The sequence below is a fragment of the Nomascus leucogenys genome, chromosome 7b, assembly GCF_006542625.1.
Source record: "Nomascus leucogenys isolate Asia chromosome 7b, Asia_NLE_v1, whole genome shotgun sequence".
Classification (NCBI taxonomy): Eukaryota; Metazoa; Chordata; class Mammalia; order Primates; family Hylobatidae; genus Nomascus; species Nomascus leucogenys.
Window position 1 is genome coordinate 9,859,010 of NC_044387.1, and position 22,381 is coordinate 9,881,390.

The window sequence follows — 22,381 nt, forward strand, 5'->3', positions numbered from 1 at the left end:
TCTGTGCTCATTCCTCTCCACGGGGCTCCCTTGTGATGAGACTTTCTTCCTATCCTACTTCCAAAATGCTGATGTTACTGAGCTGAGTTACTATATAACTCTTATCTTAAAAAAAGGAAAACAAAACCAAAATGCCAACGTCAAGGAAATCGCCACACTTCAGTTGGTCTCAACCCTTGTATTTTTAGCCCTTAGAGACAGCCCCTCTCTGGCCTACCCTCTTCGGCCTTTTGCCCACTGGTGGTCAGTCCCTTCCCACTTCAGTTCTGCAGCATCTGGGTCCTGATTTCATGCACAAATGTTTGCAGAAAAAACTGAGGTGGGGTGAAAGGAAAATCCGGTTCTTTTAGAACTCCTGTTTTTGTTGAGCACACAGGACCCTTCGGGGTCAGGCCTCTTCTCTCACCACCGCCTGCTTCCCTCCATACCCCGTGTTACCCTTAAACATCTTAGGGTTTCCAGAAAGGGCTGTGTGCTCCTGTAACTTCTGCACATGTTGACCCCTCGGGCCATATTTTTTTTTTTTTTAAGACAGAGTCTCATGCTGTCGTGCAGGCTGGAGTGCAGTGGTACAATCTCGGCTCACTGCAACCTCCACCTCCTGGGTTCAAGCAATTCTCCTGCCTCAGCCTCCCGAGTAGCTGGGACTACAGGCACGCACCACCATGCCCCAGCTAATTTTTATATTTTTAGGAGAGACGGGGTTTCACCATGTTGTCCAGGCTGGTCTCAAACTCCTGACCTCATGATCCACCCGCCTCGGCCTCCCAAAGTGCTGGGATTACAGGCGTGAGTCACTGCGCCGAGCCCCCCTCGGGCCTTTCTTCTCTTGGCCACCTCCTTAGCTGTTCTTCACAATGCAGCAGAATGACCTTCTGGAAGCTCCCTGCCCTCTGCTCCCTACCCTGTCCTCCACCAAACAGCTAGTGCGGCCATACTGCAGCGGATGCCGCTGGTGCCTCCCCAAGTCGCTTTACCAGGCTGCTCACCGGTCCTCCAGCTGCTGCAAGTCTTGGGTCTACAGACTCGCAGCTGCCCCCCACCTGTCCCGTTATGTGGAGGGGCCCTTGGCTGACAAGCACCCCCCACCTCACCTCCTATCAGCCCCATCCAAAGCTTGAAAGGAGGCTGACAAGGCCATTCCCTTTGCCTCTAAGGGGGCCACTCTGCTTGGAGCCCACTCCTCTAACCCAGGCCAAGGCTAGACCTGAGACCCGGCTCAGCAATCTCTCCTTCGATACCTGCTTTCCTTCCCCCTTCCCCCTTCTCCTTTTCCCCTTCTCCCCTCCCCTCCCCCTCTTTTCTTTTTTTTGAGAGAGAGTTTTGCTCTTGTCACCCAGGCTGGAGTGCAGTGGCCGATCTCGGCTTATTGCAACCTCTGCCTCCCGGGTTCAAGTGCTTCTCCTCCCTCAGCCTCCCGAGTAGCTGAGATTACAGGCACCTACCACCACGCCTGGCTAATTTTTGCATTTTTAGAAGAGACAGGGTTTCACCATGTTGACCGTGATCTCGAACTCCTGACCTCAGGTGATCCGCCCACCTTGGTCTCCCAAAGTGCTGGGATTACAGGTGTGAGCCACCGCACCCAGCCCTTACAGGCATTTTCCTTCAACAAACCTCAACAACCAGACCCCTGCTTCGGGCTAAGGTGCTAGCACATTCCATGGTGATTAACCATTTTTCTTATTGTCTCCAGACTAGACTCTGAGCACCCGGAAGGCAGGAAGGTTGCCCACATCTCCCAGTTGGGGGCCTGGCACAGAGCGGGTTCTCCGCGTTGAACTCTCCAGCTTCCGGGTGGTTCCGCACAGCTCTCTTTGCCTTTCTTTCTCTACCACGATTTCTTCTCCTCTCCTCTCCCCTAGAAGAGCAGAGATCCGTTTGTCAAGGCTAAGTTTGGGGTGCGGTGGGAAGGGCAGGCGGTGGAGCTGGCCAACCTTCCAATCCCTGGCCCTCCTGCCCGACCCCACCAACCCCATCCTGCCTCATGGAACTTAGGTTTGAAACACACGAACCGGAGGAGGGCCTGCTAGCCGCAGGGCAGGCCACAGCGGAGACCTGGGGCTCTCCCCGGTGCCGGGGTGTGGGGAGGTGGCAGCTGTGTGCCCATCCCGGGAACAGGCTGCACGGGCCCGCATGCAGACAGCCCACCCCGGGACCAGGATGCAGGGGCCTGCAGAGAGCCCACCCAGGGACCAGGCTGCACGGACCCGCAGACAGCACCACAGCCTGGGCTGGCAGCCTTTTCCAAGGGCTGCTCTTGACTTCCGCCTCCCTCTCCCGTCACTTCATCAACACTCTAGGAACCATGGTGAGCCCACGCTTCTTCATTCATTCCCGCCCACTCACGGCACAAGCCCACATCACAGGAGGCATGACTCGCCTCAGAGGCTGATTAGCTTTCCAGGCAGCATTCAGCTCACGCAGGCGCTGAGTCAGTGCTGCCTAAGCCCGGCCAGGAGGGAGGTGACTCAAGCCCGGAAACTGTGGGGTCTCCTCCCCTCCAGCCCTGCCAAGCAGCCAGCGGCCGGGAGAAACCACCCGGGGCCAGGCCCTGGGCTAATGCTCTGGGTGCTAAGCCCTCCTAAGTCCCCACAGCCCACCCGTAAGTCACGTATGTGGTGCCAGCTGCCACGCATCCTCTCTCCACATCTCCTGGGGGAAGAACCAACAGGCCCAGTGTTTCCAGCCGGGCTCCTCAGCATGGGGCGGGGGCAGTAGTAACTGACCCGGATGTGGCCACGTTGATTGGCTCAGGGCTGGGCATGTGATCTGTTGGAGCCAATGAGAGGCATTGAGACTCAGGCTAAAATGTCTGGGACAAAGCCCATCATCGTTTCTTCCGCTGAACTCAAAACTCCGAGGGTCCTAGAGCTGGAGCTGCTGGCTCCAGCTTGCCAGCATGTGAAACCTGCCACTGACACCAACCCTGCGGAAAAGAAAGTGAAATGGCAGGAAACTGAGTCCTGGTTATATTCTGGAGTCCTGAATCCAGCCATACCTGAAGCTGGAATAATACAGGGACTTTTGGAATTTCCTGGCTTAATGCAGTCCTTTTGCTTAAGTTAGTCTGTTTCCTGTCACTTGCAGTTGTAAGAATTCTAATCAGTACCAGCATTTGCTACCACATTCAACTAATCCTAAAACATGATTTTTTTTTTCATTTTAATGGAATCATCACTGCTTGCAAATTTGATAAACATAGCTGTGCATATTGTCTTAACTTCAACTGAGTTAGGTGCAGTGTTGGTGCTGTGTGTACTGAATTGAGTGCTATTTAAAATGTTTTCAAAAAATTATATAGTGACTCAGCATTTGGATAAAGAGTGATTATGTAGAGAGAAAGGCAAGGATACTGAGCTATAGGGAATGAGGTTAATATTAGTGAAACAACTTGTCTCTTTGGAGAAACAACTGCTCTTTCCTGACAAGGCAACATGCAAGTGCTTTGTAAAACCGAATACAGGAAGATACCCACAAGTAGAATTTGTGTTACATTTTGTTCCTGAGATACGGATAAAAAGATTGACTATGTATCATACACCAAGCAATGCAACTTAAGGCAGGAGAAATTGTGGAATCTCACAGAACAAGGGAGAGGAATACAAAGCAACGAGTTACTGTGACTAATTTGTGACTTTGTGCAGAGCTACCGTGAAGACACTGCACTATTGGCCGGGCGCGGTGGCTTATGCTTGTAATACCAGCACTTTGGGAGGCCGAGGTGGGCGGATCACGAGGCCAGGAGATCGAGACCATCCTGGCTAACACGGTGAAACCCCGTCTCTACTAAAAATACAAAAAATTGGCCAGGCGTGGTGGCGGGCGCCTGTAGTCCCAGGTGCTTGGGAGGCTGGGGCGAGAGAATGGTTTGAACCTGGGAGGCGGAGCTTGCAGTGAACCGAGATTGCGCCACTGCACTCCAGCCTGGGTGACAGCCCTTGCTGGACCCACAGAGAGCTGACCAGCCACAACTAAGCAGGGCATTGTAGCTAAGAGGCTGGACTGTGGCACTAGATGGTCTGTGTTCCAATCACAGCTCTACCATTTACTGCCCGTTTGAACTCAGCTAAATTACCTAACCTTAATCTATAACCATTGGAATGCATTATCACTCGCATTTTGCAAAAGTGCTGTTAAAGTCACTTGCGCCGGGTGCAGTGGATCACGCCTGTAATCCCAGCACTTTGGGAGGCTGAGGCGGGTGGATCACCTGAGGTCAGGAGTTCGAGACCAGCCTGGCCAACGGTGAAATCCTGTCTCTAAAAATACAAAAATTAGCCACACATGGTGGCGCACACCTGTAATCCAAGCTACTCAGGAGGCTGAGGCATGAGAATCGCTTGAACCCTGGAAGCAGAGGTTCCAGTGATCAGAGATGGCACCACTGCACTCCAGCCTGGGCAACAGAGTGAGAAGTGAGACTCTGCCTCCAAAAAAAAAAAAGTCACTTGCTCAAAGTCACAAGCTGAGTTTGAACATTATGGACCTAATCATTACATCTCATCCATACTGGGTTCCTACTGGTCAAGACGAGTGGAGAACTGGGGACATCTGTACATCCCTGCTCTGCTCCTAAGCACTCTGGCCTAGACTGGCTGAGTGGAGGTAGAATCAAGTGGTTACAATGGCCTGGCCTTCAATGATATTTGCTGTCACACTGTTTCAGTTCACTAGCTTGGGCCTAAAGAGAGATCCCCTGCTCCCCACAAATCTTTATGTCTACTGTTTGAGTAGTGCCAGTAGGTTGTGCCTTGGGTTGTAGTTTTTCCTCCTCTAGGTGTTTTATTTATTTATTTATTTATTTATTTATTTATTATTAAATAATTGGGGGGGCTCAACTCCCCAAAGTGGGTTTATCAAGGATTTTTTTTTTTTTTTGAGACATGGTCTCACTCTGTCATCCAGGCTGGAGTGCAATGGAGCAATCTCAGCTCACTTCAGCCTCTGCTTCCCAGGCTCAGGCGATCCTCCCACCTCAGCTACCCAAGTACCTAGGACCACAGGTGCGCGCCACCATGCTCGGCTAATTTTTAAATTTTTTGTAGAGATGGTGTCTTGCTATGTTTCCCAGGCTGGTCTCAAACTCCTGGGCTCAAGTGATCCTCCCGCCTTGGGCTCCCAAAGTGCTGGGATTACAGGTATGAGCCACTGCACTGGGCCAAAGAATTTTTTTTTTCTGAACAAACAAACAATGCTTCCTCTGAGAGGAGTTCCAGTGAACACAATTTTCTCCATCTCATTGTAATGAGGTTTAGGCCACAGCTATAAGTTCTCTGTTGTCATTCTCTGTATTCACTGCAACACTCCGTAAAGTGTGGGACACACCGCGGTGTGGGAAAATAGAGACCCAAGATGAGAAAGGAAAGCAAGAACCTCTGGCCTGGTGTTGTGGGAAGGAAGCAGCACACCTTGAGGGGACAGGCCGGGGGTCCAGGTACTGACCCACACCAAAGCACAGTGTGGCCCCAAGCAGCTGGGAGTGAGGGGACACACGTAGACAGTGAAGACCCAAGATAGACGGGAAAGGAACTTCTACTTTTCCTTTTTTTTTTTGAGACAGAGTCTTGTTCTGTCGCCCAGGCTAGAGTGCAATGGTGCAATCTCGGCTCACTGCAACCTCTGCCTCCCAGGGTTCAAGCGATTCTCCTGCCTCTGCCTCCAGAGTAGCTAGGATTACAGGCACACGCCACCATGCCTGGCTAATTTTTCTATTTTTAGTAGAGACGAAGTTTCACCATGTTGGCCAGGCTGGTCTCGAACTCCTCACCTCGTGATCTGCCCACCTCGGCCTCCCAGAGTGCTGGGATTACAGGCATGAGCCACCGCGCCCAGCTAGAACTTCCACTTTTTCACTGCATGTCAGAGACCGCTGAGCCCCACAGAAGTGCAAGGGCAGGTGTTGACTTGTGATCGGTATGGTTACTCCTAATTTACAGGTAACAAGATTGAAACTCAGGGACACCGTCTATTTCCTAAGGTCACGTGGCTCAGGGCAGAGCCAGGCTTTGAAACCACACCTGCTTTTCCACTGAGTTGCTCTGCCCCTCTTCTCTGTGAGTTTCTTGTAAGGTATTTGTTGTATGACTGCTATCATGAGGCACATTTTATTCACCTGTCGGGAGCTGGTACCATTAGTGTAATATAATCATTCAGTTTGACTCTCTTCAGTGTTTTTGCTGCGGCTGCTGCTGCTTTTTCCACAGTCTAGTTTTCCAAAACTCAGGTGCAGTGGGGTATTGAGTCTCCTTGTCCATCCAGGCAAGAAAAAATAATCACTTCAGAATGAGTCGGTAGGAAGGCAGCACAAACAGGCATGTAAAAAAATGACTTCACAGCCGGGCGCGGTGGCTCACACCTGTAATCCCAGCACTTTGGAAGACCGAGGCGGGTGGATCAACATGGTGAAACCCTGTCTCTACTAAAAATACAAAGATTAGCTGAGCATGGTGGTGCGTGCCTGTAATCCCAACTACTCAGGAGGCTGAGGCAGGAGAATCGCTTGAACTCAGGAGGCAGAGGTTGTGGTGAGCCAAGATTGCACCACTGCACTCCAGCCTGGGTGACTCTGTCTCCGAAAAAAAAAAAAAGAATGACTTCAGAACGCTGTTCTAATCAGGTAGCATTTTGGTAAGGAGAGAAACCAGTATAACTTGTTCCACCAACTCAAAGTGCAGAGTTCCACCTAATTGCTGGAGTCTTTATCACCTCCCCACCCAACTTTGTGATTTGCCCCCATGTGCTGAGGACTTCAGGCACGGTTCCATCCAGAGGTTTGAATCATATCATGGGGACTCTGCCCTTGTCTCTTCTATACCCTTCATTGCTCCTTGTTATTATTTGGTTTCATTTTCAGATGAGATCTGGCATGTTGAGGGTGATATGGCTGTAGACTGGGCCTTCTTTTCTTTTCTTTCTTTCTTTTTTTTTTTTTTTTTGAGAAGGAGTTTCACTCTTGTTGCCCAGGCTGGAGTGCAGTGGCGTGATCTCGGCCCACTGCAACCTCTGCCTCCCGGGTTCAAGCAATTCTCCAGCTTCAGCCTCCCAAGTATCTGGGATTACAGGTGCCTGCCACCAGGCCTGGCTAATTTTTGTATTTTTAGTAGAGACGAGGCTTCACCATGTTGGCCAGTCCGGTCTGCAACTCCTGACCTCAGGTTATCCGCCGGCCTCGGCCTCTCAAAGTGCTGGGATTACAGGTGTGAGCCACCGTGCCTGGCCTGGGCCTTATTTTCAAATTTGTTCTTGCCTTCTGACAGCTAGATGGCCACTGGCAGCTCCAGGCCTACATTTTTTTTTTTTTTTTTTTTTTTGAGACTAAGTTTCGCTCTACTGCCCAGGCTGGAGCGCAAGTGGCGTGATCTCGGCTCACTGCAACCTCCGCCTCCCGGGTTCAAGCGATTCTCGTGCCTCAGCCTCCAAAGTAGCTAGGATTACAGGTGCCTGCCACCACACCCAGCTAATTTTTGTATTTTTAGTAGAGCCGGGGTTTCACCATGTCGGCCAGGCTGGTCTCGAACTCCTGACCTCAGACGATCCACCCGCCTCAGCCTCCCAAAATGCTGAGATTACAGGCATGAGCCACCATGCCCAGGCACCTACGTTTGTCTTTATAGCCCTTAGGAAGTTGGAGGAGTTTGACTCTGACAGAAGCCCAGGGGGACATCCTGATTGGCCTGGTTTGGGAGATGGGGTTCTTTGGTCAGAATTTGTGTGACCTTCTTGGGGTGTGGAAGAGGACTCTGGAATTACAGGCGTGAGCCATCGCACTTGGCCCTATAGTGAGGTTTTGAGCTGCCACCTTCAAGTCCTCACCCAGAGCATTTGGGGATAGGACTGGCTTTCCTGGCTCCTGTGTCAGTGCCCACTGGATTAGAATTAGGGTGAGGCGAGTGAGGCAGCGTAGGACAAGTGCAGGATCGGATCCTGCCTGTTCTGTATTTATTTTTTATTTTTTTAGGGATGGGGTCTCACTGTGTTGCCCAGGCTGGTCTTGAATTCCTAAGTTCAAGCAATTCTCTCGTCTTAGCCTCCCAAAGTTCTGGGATTACAGGCGTGAGCCACCATGCCTAGCCTAAATATTTAATATATAGTTAATCATGGGTCTTTTTGACATTAATTTTTATTTATTTATTTTTTTTCAAGACAGAATCTCACTCTGTCGCCCAGGCTGGAGTGCAGTGGCACGATCTCGGCTCGCTGCAACCTCCGCCTCCCGGGTTCAAGCAATTTTCCTGCCTCAGGCTCCTGAGTAGCTGGGATTACAGGTGCGTGCCACCAGGGCCAGCTAATTTTTGTATTTTTAGTAGAGACGGGGCTTCACCACGTTGGTCAAGCTGATCTCAAACTCCTGACCTCGTGATCCGCCCGTCTCGGCCTTCCAAAGTGCTGGGATTACAGGCTTGAGCCACCGTGTCTGGCCTAATTTTGATTTTTTGAAATACTGTATTATTTTTCTTAATTGCTAAGTTTTTGGCATCCACTTAAATTTTGTGTCTGATTCTCCTCACCCTAGGCTATAACATCATGGCAAGCTTTCATTTAAGAAAAAAAAATCTTTGCAAGTTTTTTTTTTTGTTGTTGTTGTTATTTTTTTTGAGACGGAATCTCGCTCTGTCGTCCAGGCTGGAGTGCTCCAGTGCAGTGGCGTGATCTCGGCTCACTGCAAGCTCCGCGTCCTGGGTTCACGCCATTCTCCTGCCTCAGCCTCCCGAGTAGCTGGGACTACAGGCGCCCGCCACCACGCCCAGCTAATTTTTTGTATTTTTGGTAGAGACGGGCTTTCAGCATGTTAGCCAGGATGGTCTCAGTCTCCTGACCTCGTGATCCGCCCGCCTCGGCCTCCCAAAGTTCTGGGATTACAGGCGTGAGCCACCGCGCCCGGCCAAGTTTTTGTTTTTAAAACAAAATCTTTTTGTTCCACAAGCAATAAGAACTTTCAGTTCAGTTCCACCTCTTGGTTGTTTACCAGCGCGGCCTCTTCTCTGCTCCAGGGGACAAAAACGGGGTTACAGATCTCAACCACCAGGGGGCGCCAAAGAACAATTGATAATCGAACCGTTTAAGGACGTCCTCCAGGAATGTTATTCCCCAGCCTGGATTCCTTTTCTTGCTGAAGAAAACCCATCCATTTGGAGATTCTATGCCTGTCAAGTACTTCAGTCTCAAGTAGGCCCCGGCTACATGAGCCAGATTCGATGTTATGTTTGGATTGTATCCTAAAAGTACCCAAAGAAGACATTTATATTGGCTGCAGTGATCAGAAAGCCAGAATAAAATCCCATTGGGGTTTGAGTTAATCAAACTTGTATTTAAACCTTGGCATGTGTGATGCAAAGCAAGGTCTCCGGGTAGGGAGACCAAGCTTCCTAGTTTCCCTGATCAGTAAAAGTCCTGCATCTTGACCCTTCAGTTCCTGCAAACTGGACTGTTGGTCCTTCTACCTGCTTGACCCTCAGTTTTCATCATCTGTGAAATGGACACAAGGCTAATACCTTCTATGAAGTGTTCATGGAAGAATTCAATGAGATGATGATGTACACAGTAGGTGCTGAAAAACTAGCTCAGTTTTGTGATCAAGTGATACAGTAGGTGTTTGCAATCCCAGGGATGACCCAATAAAACTATGTAAACAGAGCCCTAGCTTTTTTTTTTTTTTTTTTTTTTAGACGGAGTCTCACTCTGTCACCCAGGCTGGAGTGCAGTGGCACTATCTCAGCTCACTGCAACACCTCTGCCTCCAGGGTTCAAGTGAGTCTCCTGCCTCATCCACCTGAGTAGCTGGGATTACAGACACTCACCACCATGCTCGGCTAATTTTTGTGTTTTTAGTAGAAACAGGGTTTCATCATGTTGGCCAAGCTGGGCTCTAACTCCTAGCCTCAAGTGATATGCCACCTCAGCCTCCCAAAGAGGTGAGATTACAAATGTGAGCCACCACACCTGGTTGAGCCCTAGTATTTTAAAAAAACTTTAATATAATAGAGATGGGGTCTTGCTATGTTGCTTAGGCTAGTCTGGAACTCCTGGGTTCAAGCCATCCTCCCACTTCGGTCTCCCAAAATGCTGGCATTACAGGTATGGGCCACCTTGCTTGGCCACAGAGCCCTAGCATTTTAACACCTCACTTATACATTTAATTCACTTCCAAAGATATTTGCTGAGTGCTTACTACGTTTGAAGAAATTGTTAGCAGTTTAAAGGTTATGGGCATATTTTTTAAAAAAATTATTGCCCTTTCTCAAGGATGCTATAATGTCTACAGGACAGAGATATGGAAAGTGTTTACAGGGTAGAGGGGAAAAAAATCCATGCCCATTGTTCCCGTCTTGTGAGTCTTTATTTCCTCCTGGCTGGATAACAGTAGTGGTTTAATTTATCTTTCCAGCCCCATTTCACTCTCCTTCCATTCCAACTGACAAACTACCAGGTGAATCTTAAGACAGTCTGGATTCTGTTTTCCAGAACATAATGCCTCCTTTACCATAGCGTTCTTTTTACAACGGGGCCTCAGCAAACTTTCAAACCTTATCTCTCAAACAAACCAGATGACTCCCTTGCTCACACATGTCCTCTGTTTTCCTTCCTCCGCGTTATTACTCACGGTGTTTCCTAAGGTGGAGTGCCCCACCTCATTACTGCCTGTCAAACATAAGCTCTTTCACGTGTGGCCTCAGTGGGTTCTCCACCAGACAGGAACACTCCCTTCCTAGATCAGACCTCATTCTACTGTACTTTCAGCATTTTTCGTGTTAGCATCATTTCATGGACCCTGTTCTTGATTGTGGCAAAGCTGATCTATTTCACTTTTTTGTATTTCCTCTAGTTCCTTGTATGTAGCCAACAAATGTTTATTGAATTACACCCAGGATCTTATTGATTGATTGATTGATTGAATGATTGATTGATTGAGACAGGTTGGAGTGCAGTGGTGCGATCTTGGCTCACTAACAGGCTCCATCTCCCAGGTTCAAGCGATTCTCCTTCCTCAGCCTCCCGAGTAGCTGGGATTACAGGCATGCACCACCACACCTGGCTAATTTTTGTATTTTTAGGAGAGATGGGATTTCACCATGTTGGCCAGGCTGGTCTCAAACTCCTGGCCTCAAGTGATCCACCTGCCTCAGCCTCCCAAAGTGCTGGGATTACAGGAGTGAGCCACTGCGCCCGGCCCCAGGATCTTAATTTTAATATCCGTATCCTAGCTTTGCTAGTTTTAAGCTGTGTGATATTGAGCAAGTTACTTAACCTCTCTAAGCTTCAGTTTCCTCATCTGAAACAAGATAATGCACTTGGAATGCTTAGCATTGTGCTTGTTACAATAGGAGCTACAGATTGTCAGAGAAAGAAAAGATCCACCTACGTTGGAGGAATATGGGAGGGCTTCCTGGAGGAAGTGGGATGTCAGCTGGGATTTGAATAGATGAAGATAAAAGAGGACATTCTAGACAAAAAGACTAATCTGAACAAAGACTTAAGAAGAAATAGGAAAGCACAGGATGTGCTGAAGATGGAGTTGGTCAAGTCCTGGAAAATACTTTTGGAGAGATTCTCCTCGAAGAGAGATAGAGAGGGAAAGGATGGGGGAGTAACTTTTCTGAGAGTATGAATTCACAGATTGAAAGGAGCAAAATCAGTCTTTAGTGGTTCGCTGAAGGTTCCTGTCATTGGGTTTGCCCCTTTCAGCAGCAGCAGCAGCAGAATCAGTGTCACCAGTGGATAGGTGACAGAATAAAATCAGCTTTTCAGCAAGGTGCAAAGAAGGATGGAAATGGACAAAAGGACAACCGTCTGCTCATGATTAGCAGAGTTAGGCTTAAAATTTTACATTTGTGTTAAAGAATTAATTATAGAGGCAGGAGAATTGCTTGAATCCGGAAGGCGGAGGTTGCAGTGAGCCAAGATCCCGCCACTGCACTCCAGCCTGAGCGACAAGAGCGAGACTCCATCAAAAAAAAAAAAAAAAAGGAATTAATTATAGAAATACAAGAGTGAATTTGGCTTAGTGTCAGTTTGTGGGAAAAGCTCTAGAGGGAAGGGGCTGGAAAGGATTGGTTATAAAGTCAGGTTGAGCCAAAGGGTCAGTGCAGCCACTAGATCTGCCAATGCAAATATAAAATGAGGCCAGGCACAGTGGCTCACACCTGTAATCCCAACACTTTGGGAGGCCAAGGCGGGCAGATCACTGGAGATCAGGAGTTCAAGACCAGCCTGGCCAATATGGTGAAACCCTGTTTTCTACGAAAAATACAAAAAAATTAGCCAGGTGTGGTGGTGCATGCCTGCAGTCCCAGCTACTCAGGAGGCTGAGGCAGGAGAATCACTTGGACCCAGGAGGCAGACGTTGCAGTGAGCCGAGATTGCACCACTGCACTCCAGCCTGGGCAATAGAACAAAACTCTGTCATAAATAAATAAATAAAAATAAAAAAATAGTAATAAAAAATAAATAAAATGAACCAGGCACGGTGGCTCACACCCGTAATCCCAGTGTTTGGGAGGCTGAGGTGGAAGGATTGCTTGAAGCCAAGACTTTGGGACCAGCTCGGGCAACATAACCAGACTCTGTCTTTACAAAAAAATTTTAAAAATTAGTTGAGCAAGGTGGTGAGCATCTGTACTTCCCAGCTCTTTGGGAGGCTGAGGCGGGAGGATCGCTTGAGCCCAGGTGTTGGAGGCTGCAGTGAGCTATGATCACGCCACTGCACTCTAGCCTGAGCGACAGAGTAAGACCCTGTCTCCATATACACATGCAAAAAGTATAGTTTAATAGTAGACGTAGGGAGTCAGACCAAGGAAGGCCATAGGCTCACGGTACTATTTGGCAGTCAGGTCATACCTGAGCACTTTACATAGTTACATTTTTGCTGCAACAATAGGAATGTGTTAGCCCACAGCGGAAGACGCAAATGATGCCTCCTAAGCAGGTAAGTGCACCCATCCCCCAGCTGCTGTGAGTGTTGGCTGCTAAGGGTTCCCACCTGCCCAAAATTTCAGAGAATTGCCCTCATTTGAAGGTACTGGCCTTGGGGACCTTAACTTCCTTAGGGCCCACAACCACTGACATAGACTAGGGGACAAAAAGCTGTCCACGCCTCAAGGTGAGTGACTGTGGTGTTGTTTCTGCCCAGAGCTCTCCTGTGTGCATCAGGCCAAGGAAAGATCAGGCTGAGCCTGACTTGAGTCTCTTCCTTTCTCTGTCTTGCTCATCTTCCTCCCTTACAGGTTTTTCCTCCCTCACTAAATCCTGTTCATTGGATCTCTCTTATAGGCTCTGTTTCTAAGGGCCCTGACCCAAGACACCTATGGAATCAAATAGCCAGAAAAGAACTGGATCCAGGTTCTCAAACAGAGCTATCATCTGTCATGGCCTTTATGCGTATTTCAGCTGTGATTGTTTGGTTTTGTGTTGGCTTTATTCTCCCTGTGGTCCTCACTGTTAATGCCAGGTGTACAGCCAGACAGTTCAGCAACCCTCCTGTAGAGAAAACTCCATCCCAATAGTTTTTTTTTTTTAAGATGGAGTTTTGCTTTTGTTTCCCAGGCTGGAGTGCAATGGCATGATCTTGGCTCACTGCAGCCTCTGCCTCCCAGGTTCAAGCGATTCTCTTGCCTCAGCCTCCCAAGTAGCTGGGATTACAGGCGTGCACCACCACAGCCGGCTGTATTTAGTAGAGACGGGGTTTCACCATGTTGGTCAGGTTGGTCTTGAACTCCTGACCTCAGGTGATCCCCCCGCCTCCCAAAGTGCTGGGATTACAGGCATGTGCCACCGCTCTCGGCCCCATCCCAGTAGTTCTAACAAGATGCCAGGACTAATGCTAACTGGACTGTCTTGATCACATGTCTTTCCCTAAATCAATCACTACAAATGATGGCAGGCAGAGGTTGGAGGGCTTTCATTGGTTAGGACTGGGCCATGTGATCCGTGCCCCCCCCCCCGCCCCCGCCCCAACCTCAAGGTGAGTAGTGAGTCATATTCCCAAGGCAGCTACAGGGATAGACAGTGGGGAGGAGTGGTTCTGTTACCAGCAAGGCGTCCCAGTCTAGACCTCAAGAGAGCGTTCTTGGATCTCGTGAAAGAAAGAATTTGAGGCAAATTTATAGAGTTAAGTGAGAGCAAGTTTATTAGACAAGTACGGAAACAAGAGGCCGGGCGCAGTGGCTCAGGCCCATAATCTCAGCATTTTCGGAGGCCGAGTCGGGGTGCAGATCACTTGAGGCCAGGAGTTCTAGACCAGCCTGGCCAATATGGTGAAAGCCCTTCTCTACCAAAAATACAAAAATTAGCCAGGTGTGGTGGCACGCTCCTGTAGTCTCAGCTACTCTGGAGGCTGAGGGAGGAGACTCGCTTGAACCTGGGAGGCAGAGGTTGCAGTGAACCGAGATTGTGCCACTGCACTCCAGCCTGGGTGACAGGGCAAGACTCTGTGTCAAGGAAAGGAAAAAAAAAAAAAAGACAAAAGAATGGCCACTCTATAGGCAGAGCAGTGGCATGGGCCACTCAGCTGCTTATACTTATTGTCACTTCTTGATTATATGCTAAGCAAGAGATGGATTATTCATGAATATTCTGGGAAAGGGGTGGGCAATCCCTGGAACTGTAACTGAGGGTTCCTCCCCTTTTTAGACCAGAGAGGGTAACCTCTGGACATTTCCATGGTATCTGTAAACTGTCACGGTGCTGGTGGGAGTGGCTTTTAGCATGCGAATGCATTATAATTAGTGTATAATGAGCAGTGAGGATGACCAGAGGTCACTTTTCTTACCATCTTGTCTTTGGTGGGTTTTGTCTGGCTTCTTTACCATAATATATTTTATTAGCAAGGTCCTTGTATCTTGTGCTGACCTATCTCATCCTGTGACTTAGAATGCCTAATCTCCTGGGAATGCAACTCAGTAGGTTTCAGCCTTATTTTACCCAGCCTCTATTTAAGATGGAGTCCTTCTGGTTCGAACGCCTCTGACAGTTTCCCAGAGGAAAGTGGGGTTCCCTTACCAAAAGAAAGAGAATATTTACAGGGAAGGATACAAATAACACATGTCGCCAATAGATCCTGAAGGATGTCCACATGAAGTCATTAGGATAATGAGGCATATGGCAACCATCACTGAGGCCTGATGGCAAGAAAAAGGGACTTAATCCCTATTGTTTTGTGGAGATGGGTCGAGGGTTTGGGGAAGGGGGTGAAGTGGGATTAGACATGTTCTGTGAAGCTTTAGAGGATAACATTAGGATGTAGGGTCAGAGATAATTTTATTACTTTTTTTTTTAGAGTCCGAGTCTTACTCTGTTACCCAGGCTGGAGTGGGGTCAGAGATTAGAGGGAGGCAGACCACCTATAAGAAATATATAAACCCTTTTTTTTTTTTTTTTGAGACGGAGTCTTGCTCTGTCGCCCAGGCTGGAGTGCAGTGGCACGATCTCGGCTCACTGCAAGCTCCACCTCCCCAGTTCACACCATTTTCCCACCTCAGCCTCCCAAGTAGCTGGGACTACAGGCACCTGCCACCACACCCGGCTAATGTTTTGTATTTATAGTAGAGACGGGGTTTCACCGTGTTAGCCAGGATGGTCTCGATCTCCTGACCTCGTGATCTGCCTGCCTCGGCCTCCCAAAGTGCTGGGATTACAGGCGTGAGCCACCCCGCCTGGGTTTTTTTTTTTTTTTTTTTTGAGACAGAGTCTCACTCACTCTGTCACCCAGGCTGGAGTGCAGTGGTGGGATCTCGGCTGACTGCAATCTCCACCTCCCAGGTTCAAGCAATTCTCCTGCCTCAGCCTCCTGAGTAGCTGGGATTACAGGTGCGCATCACCACGCCCGGTTCATTTTTGTATTTCTAGTAGAGATGGGGTTTCACCACGTTGGCCAGGCTGGTCTTGAACGCCTGACCTCAAGTAATCCTCTGGTCTCGGCCACCCAAAGTGCTGAGATTACAGGTGTGAGCCACCACACCCGGCCTAACCCTTTATATATACACAAAATATATATGTGTCTATATATAGTATATAAAACATATACAATTTAAGTTGTCCCGAAAAAGTATAGAGATATTTGTGAGAGGGTGAGGTTGTCTGTAGTCTCTGCCATGAATGGGCAGATCTCTCTTCCCGTGACTAATAAAATACACTTGTGCCTCCTTCTTACCTGGGCTTTTTAAGGAGGGCTGTGTCTGGGTGGGTACTATCTGGAATGCCCCACCCTGGTCATGTTTTGGGGAAATCTGCCCCACCCCAATAATTCCAGCGGAGGTACTTTCTCCTCCGAGGCGCACTTCTGCATCCTTTTTTTTTTTTTTTTTTTTTTTTATATGGAGTCTCACTCTGCCGCCCAGGCTGGAGTGCAGTGGCCCAATCTTGGCTCACTGCAAGCTCCGCCTCCCAGGTTCATGCCATTCTCTTGCCTCAGCCTCCCGAGTAGCTGAGACTACAGGCGCCCGCCACCACGCCCAGCTATTTTTTTCTGTTTTTTAGTAGAGACGGGTTTTCACCGTGTTAGCCAGGATGGTCTTGATCTCCTGACCTCGTGATCCACCCACCTCAGCCTCCCAAAGTGCTGGGATTACAGGCGTGAGCCACCGCGCCCGGACTGCATCCTGTTTTTGTTTTTTATCTGAGATGGAGTCTCACTCTGTCGCCCAGGCTGGAGTGCAGTGATGCGATCTCGGCTCACTGCAAACTCTGCCTCCCAGGTTCCGCCATTCTCCTGCCTCAGCCTCCCGAGTAGCTGGGACTACAGGCGCCCACCACCACGCCCAGCTAATTTTTTGTATTTTTAGTAGAGACGGGGTTTCACCGTGTTGGCCAAGATGGTCTTGATCTGACCTCGTGATCTGCCCGCCTCCATCTCCCAAAGTGCTGGGATTATAGGCGTGAGCCACCGCACTCGGCCTGCATCCTGTTTTAGTCAACTGGGATACCCACCTGGCATTGCAGTCACCGCAGTACGTGCCTTAGCATCCTCCAGTTTGGTGTAAGCACCCCCAGGATAGTGACTGTATCTCATCTAGCTTACCCCTCAGTGTTCTTACTTAAAAAATATTTATCGAATAAATAATTTTATCAGGTATTTTGTGCAAGAATTTTTGCCTTGGGGGAAGGTGCGTGTGACTAAGAGCCCACGAGGATCCCGTCTAACTCCAAGATTCTGCGACCGGCATTGGTACTGAAACTGGAAGCTGATTTATAGTGAGTAATTGGGAATACCCAAGGCCACTTGGACTTTTGCCGCTCTTGGATAGAGCAGCACCCTCTCCCGCCCTCCCTCTGAGAGTTCACCAATGGGCAGTCCCAGAAGCCTTTGAGGGGGGAAAGGGGGTCATAGTGAGAATTTACCCTGGAATGTAAAGTGAGCGGCCCCTTTTCAGTCTTTGCGTCTTCACGCGGGTCCGCCCCAAACCTAGAAGAACGCCCCTGACCCCTTCTTCTTCTACCTACTGTTACTCCTTCCTCTGACTCTGGTGACCCCATCCTCGGACGCCTTCCGGAAAGCGCTTCCCCCTTTTCCACCCCATCGAGTTGGGGTTATTTCTCCTTTTCTGGGCTCTCTCCCATTGCTGGGGAGGAAGGGGGATACGAAGGGCCTGCCTGACCGCGACTGTCATCACAGTGGGCCTGGGTTACCTTCTTTCTCTCTCCCCTTTTGCCTTTCTCCTTTCTCCCTGTTGCAGTCATGGACTTCACTCATTATACATATACATATACATATACATATACATATACATATACATATACATATACATATACATATACATATACATATACATATACATGTTTTTAAATCGGGCAGCCACCCGCTCCCCGCCCTCAGCCCAGAATAGGTGCAGAGAGGTGCCCGGGTTCACTTGCGGAACGTGTGGCCTCTGCGCCTAACGCGCGCCCCTTCACTACACAAATGGGTGCGGGCAAGGGTATAGGATTTTAGAATTCCAAGAGTTGTCGAAGGTCATCCCGTGGAATCCTCTCTTTTGCAGATGCTCTTCCTGGAGCCTTCCGATGCAAGCTCTTGGGCTCACGCAGCCCTTTTCCTCTTCTAAGCCCAGAGCGCTTTCGCTGCTGCTGATCTCCACGGCCTCGGCAGGTAGGGAGGGGTAGGCAGGTGTCAGTGTCCTCCCTTTCACCGTTGGGGAAACTGACTCAGAGAAGCTAGTTGACGGGCCTCGGCGGGGCGGGACTGTAACGGGAATTCAGGGCTTCAGGCCAGAGCGGAATTTATTGTGTCTCGTTTTGGGAAGCGTGAACGTGAAATGATCGACTTCGGAGCCCCAGGCGGAGACCCTTCAGTCCCCGAGAAGAATCGGGATGGGGTCTGGGATTACTCGCGCCTGGGCATTGACCCCTTGGCAACTTGGCAAGGTCCGGCGGGGTCCACCGCCCTTCCCTTCACAGGGTGACCAGAGGGCTGAGGCCTCTTTAAGGTCCAGCGCTCCGCCCCCGGCTCGTCGCCGACCTCCTCGCCGCGGCTCAGCCAGTTCCAGACTTTCCTCAGAGATGAGGTCATCTCCCCGTTGCCCATTGGCTGCGCCGTGCCGTCAATCATAGGAAGTCACGCCGCCGTCTTCGCCTTCTTCGTGCCGCTTCCTTCTCCTCCCGCCCCTTAGTCAGCCGATCACGACCCCGAGCAGGCCTCTGATTGGCTAGCGCCGCCGTCACTTCTCTAGCGGGCAGTAGTCAGGACGAGAGGCGGGCGTGGTGGGCGGACCCGCAGCTTCCGCGGCTGAGAGGAGCCGGCGGTGGCAGTGTCTGTGGTGGCCGCGGCGGCGAGAGCGACGGTCCCATCCTTCCCACTCTCTCGGTTGCCGCTGGCCACACGCCCTCCGCTGGCGGCGACTTCTCAGCTCCGTGCGCCCGGGCTGGACAGTGAGCCTCGAGAGGAGACGGGGGCGGCTAGAGCCGGAGTGGGGCGAGCCGCGGAACCCGGCCAGGAGCCGCGCGAGGCGGTGAGTGAGAGTCGGGGTTGGGGACCCCTCCCCCACCGCGGCCCCGCCCCGCCCGGAGCATCCTTTTTCCCCCCCGACCCCGCTGCGCGCGTCCTCGGGGGGTCGGGCGAGGCGGCCCTCGCGTCCCCGGCCCTCTTCTCGCCGGCCTTCTGCCCCTGCCCTCGGGGCCGGAGTCGCAGAGCGGCGGTCACTGTGCCGGGGCTGGGACCCGGGCCGGGGCCGGGGCCGGGGCCGGGGCGGGCGCGGTCGTGCACCTGTGCACCGCCTGGCAGGGCCGTGCTGCACGGGGCGGGGAGGCACGGAGGTCCTCGCCCTTGCTTCTCCGGGGATGTGTTTTGATTGCAGGGGCGGGGTGTCGGCTGCTTTCTCTGGGGTCTTGTGCAGACCTTCAGGATCCAAGTGCAGTCCTCGGGATTCCCAGGCAAGGAGGCTCAACTGGACTTTTTGGTGCCAGTATAGCAACCTGAATGCTGCCAGGTGTACAGGGCTCTGCAGATCTGAAACTTGATGGCCGAGAACTTTACCTTGTAAGAAAGCGTCTGTCAGGACGCTGATTGCAGTCCACCCTCCCAGCTTCGGGTACCTTTGATACTCCATAGTGCCTAGGGCTGGACCTTTTGAGTCGACTCCCAAACCTGCCACTTGCTAGCTGTGTAATCTTGTGCCTTGGTTTCCTCGTCTGAAAAATGAGGATAATAGCACCAATCGCATACGGCTGTTTGTTGTAAGTGTCGAATGAAATAATTCACGTGAAACGTTTGACACAATGCTTGGCCCATAGTAAGGGCCCAAGAAAATGTTTGCTTTTGGGATGTTGAGAATGACTGGTTTGCCCGTGTTCCTTTAAGCACTAGCCCAGGTTGGCTTTGTCAAGATTTCTCTCTGTTGTCTCCCTGTTATGCAGCGTAACGAAAGGGCAGTTGAATAGTTAACTGCTTGCCAGCCTCTATTTGGCATGAAGTGTGTGTATATACAGGAATGTGGAACACATCACTTAAATATAATAATGGAATTACCCCATGCTTCATATGTTTTTACATAGTTTTAAACTCATAAGACGTCTGGAATATCCACGAGTTGCAAGTTTTTGAGATCTTTTCAGGGTCCTTTCTACATGAAGCTGAAGGCTGTAACATAAGACTTATTGTCAATAAGAAGTTAAAGTTACATGTTTTACTTCAGAAGACCCCCAAAACTCCAAATGTCACTTACGCAGTTTTACTGTTGAAAAGCAGTCATCTCCCGGGGGTGAGGTGGTACAGCCAGCTGGCCCGCAGCCCTATGACTGCAGGGTGGGGAACCTTTGGCTGGAAGTTATTAAACTAAGTTTTGCCTAATGTCGTTTGCATTTTTCATAGCGAACCGAAGGGCTTTATGTTACTGTTTCTTATTGAAATGATTTAGAAAGAAGCAATCCATTACTGCATTCTTTAAAAACACCTGCAAAGAAAAAAATATCTGTAGTCTATCTCTAGTGTTTGTTTCAGTTTTTGGCCAATAACTGTTAAGAAGAGCCCCTTTTTAAGAAGGCTTCCAAAAGTCACATCCACTTGAATAAGTTATTTAGAGTCAAATCAAGAGAGGTGGAAGAGTAATATGTATCCCATCACCCAGAAGTATTTGTTGGAGACTTTCCATGTCCTTAGTACTCTGCCAGATGCTATTAGGGAGTGATTAAAAAGATTATGAAATAGAATCTCAGCCTGTAAAGGGCAAAACCATAAAGTTTGGGTCACCCGGTAGTAATTACAAGTACTACTTAAGGGATGACTTCATTTATTCAATCAGCAGACTTTTTGTTCCGTGTTTGTAATGTGCCAGGTGTTTTTCTAAGGGCTGGGACTATCAAGATAAGTGAGATATGGTCCCTGCTCATGAGGAGCTCACAATCTAGTGGGAGAGGCAAAAAATGACAGATGATTGTAACGCACTGAAATAAACTCTAAATCCAGACTTCACTGGGAGAGTCAAGGGAGCTTTTCCTCTGGATGTATGGGAAGGCTTCAAAGAAAACGGCATTTGAGCTGAATGTTAACTCAGATGAAGGACAGGAAATTCCAAAGAGAAATAACAGCTTGGAAAGGTTTCCTGATAGGCTGGGCACAGTGGCTTAAACGCCTGTAATCCTAGCACTTTGGGAGGCCAAGGCAGGAGGATCCCTTGAGTCCAGGAGTTTGAGATGGCAGTAAGCTATGTTCACACTGCCCTCCATCCTGAATGTGCAGTAAGACCTTGTCTCAAAAAAAAAAAAAAAAAAAATCCTGATAAATCTTCTGATAGACCAGTTATACGCCCCAGGGAAGGAGAAGGGAACTAACATTCCTTGATGCCCACTTCATAAAAGCTGGGCTTTGATTGTGTTGCTTAAGGATAGGGAAATAAGCCGCAACTAGTTAAATAACTCATTTAGGGATACAGAAGTTAACAGAACCAGGACTTGAATCTCTGACTTAAAAGTATGGTATACTCTTCCTTTTAACATGCTTTTGTAGAGGTAAATATGAAAGAGGTTAGAAAGTTCTACCCATATTATTATTATTATCATTTTACTACATCTATTACAAGTTACTTTCTGTGAAATGTTTCATGTTTGATTTAGTCACTAAGGCGATATAATAAATAAAGCTTATCTTTATATAAGCTTATCTTTATTTATAAGCTTTATATCTAAGGCGATATAATAAATAAAGGTTATCTTTATATATTTTATACTTACAAATTTGGTAATATTTCATAAAAAGTATGGCCTGTGGGAACATTCAGTAAAAATGGAGTACATTGATAGATACAGATTCTGTATGAAGCACTTTACTAACTTTGTTAAACAGGTCTAAACTTTCTTTGAGAGTGCAGCTTAAATATTTAAGTGTATTTAAAAAAGGATTTGTAGATTTACAGCCACTTAATTTACAAACAGAAAATTAGAATTTTTAAGTCGTGTTAACAAAGATTGTTGTATTATATTTCGAGAAAACACTGTGGCAAGCTCATATACTACTGTAAGCTCCCCAGGGGTGAGGATATTTGTTTTTCTTCCCAGCTTCAAAGGAAGTTCTTGGGACATAGCAGGTGCTCAGTAAATATTTCTTGAATATGAGATGAACATGAACAAATATATATTTACTCTGTGTTCTTGTGTGTGTATATATATTCACATAAATGCTAGGGTTGATAGTTGTAATTGACATACATAAGGAATATTTTTATTTACTGAGAAAAAGCTTTGGTCAGTAGGTTATATTTCAGGTTTTTGAGAGAGAAAAGAGAAAACATTGATGGGTTATGGATGAAGTGGTATAGGCTTGGGGAGTAGTTTTTTATAAATGAATACATTTTGGAAGAAAGGGAACATTGAACAAAGAGAATGACCCACTGACACAGTTCAGCAACTATGGGCGCTGTTTATATCTAAGGCTTTAATAGAATTTTGAGAATCAAGGAAA

At 48.7% G+C, this 22,381-nt stretch overlaps 1 protein-coding gene across 3 annotated transcripts in view; it reads left to right on the forward strand.

Annotated features, from left to right (window-relative positions):
- The first annotated feature begins 18,701 nt into the window (after positions 1 to 18,701).
- The window catches only part of MRTFA (myocardin related transcription factor A), a 224,561-nt gene continuing 220,881 nt past the window's right edge, over positions 18,702 to 22,381 (forward strand). For 2 of the 3 annotated variants that reach the window (XM_030815486.1, XM_030815487.1), the window contains exon 1: positions 18,702 to 18,938. The gene's annotated coding sequence lies outside the window, so the exon portion shown is untranslated. The remainder of the gene's footprint in view (positions 18,939 to 22,381) is intronic. The other variant, XM_030815489.1, reaches the window with a different exon arrangement.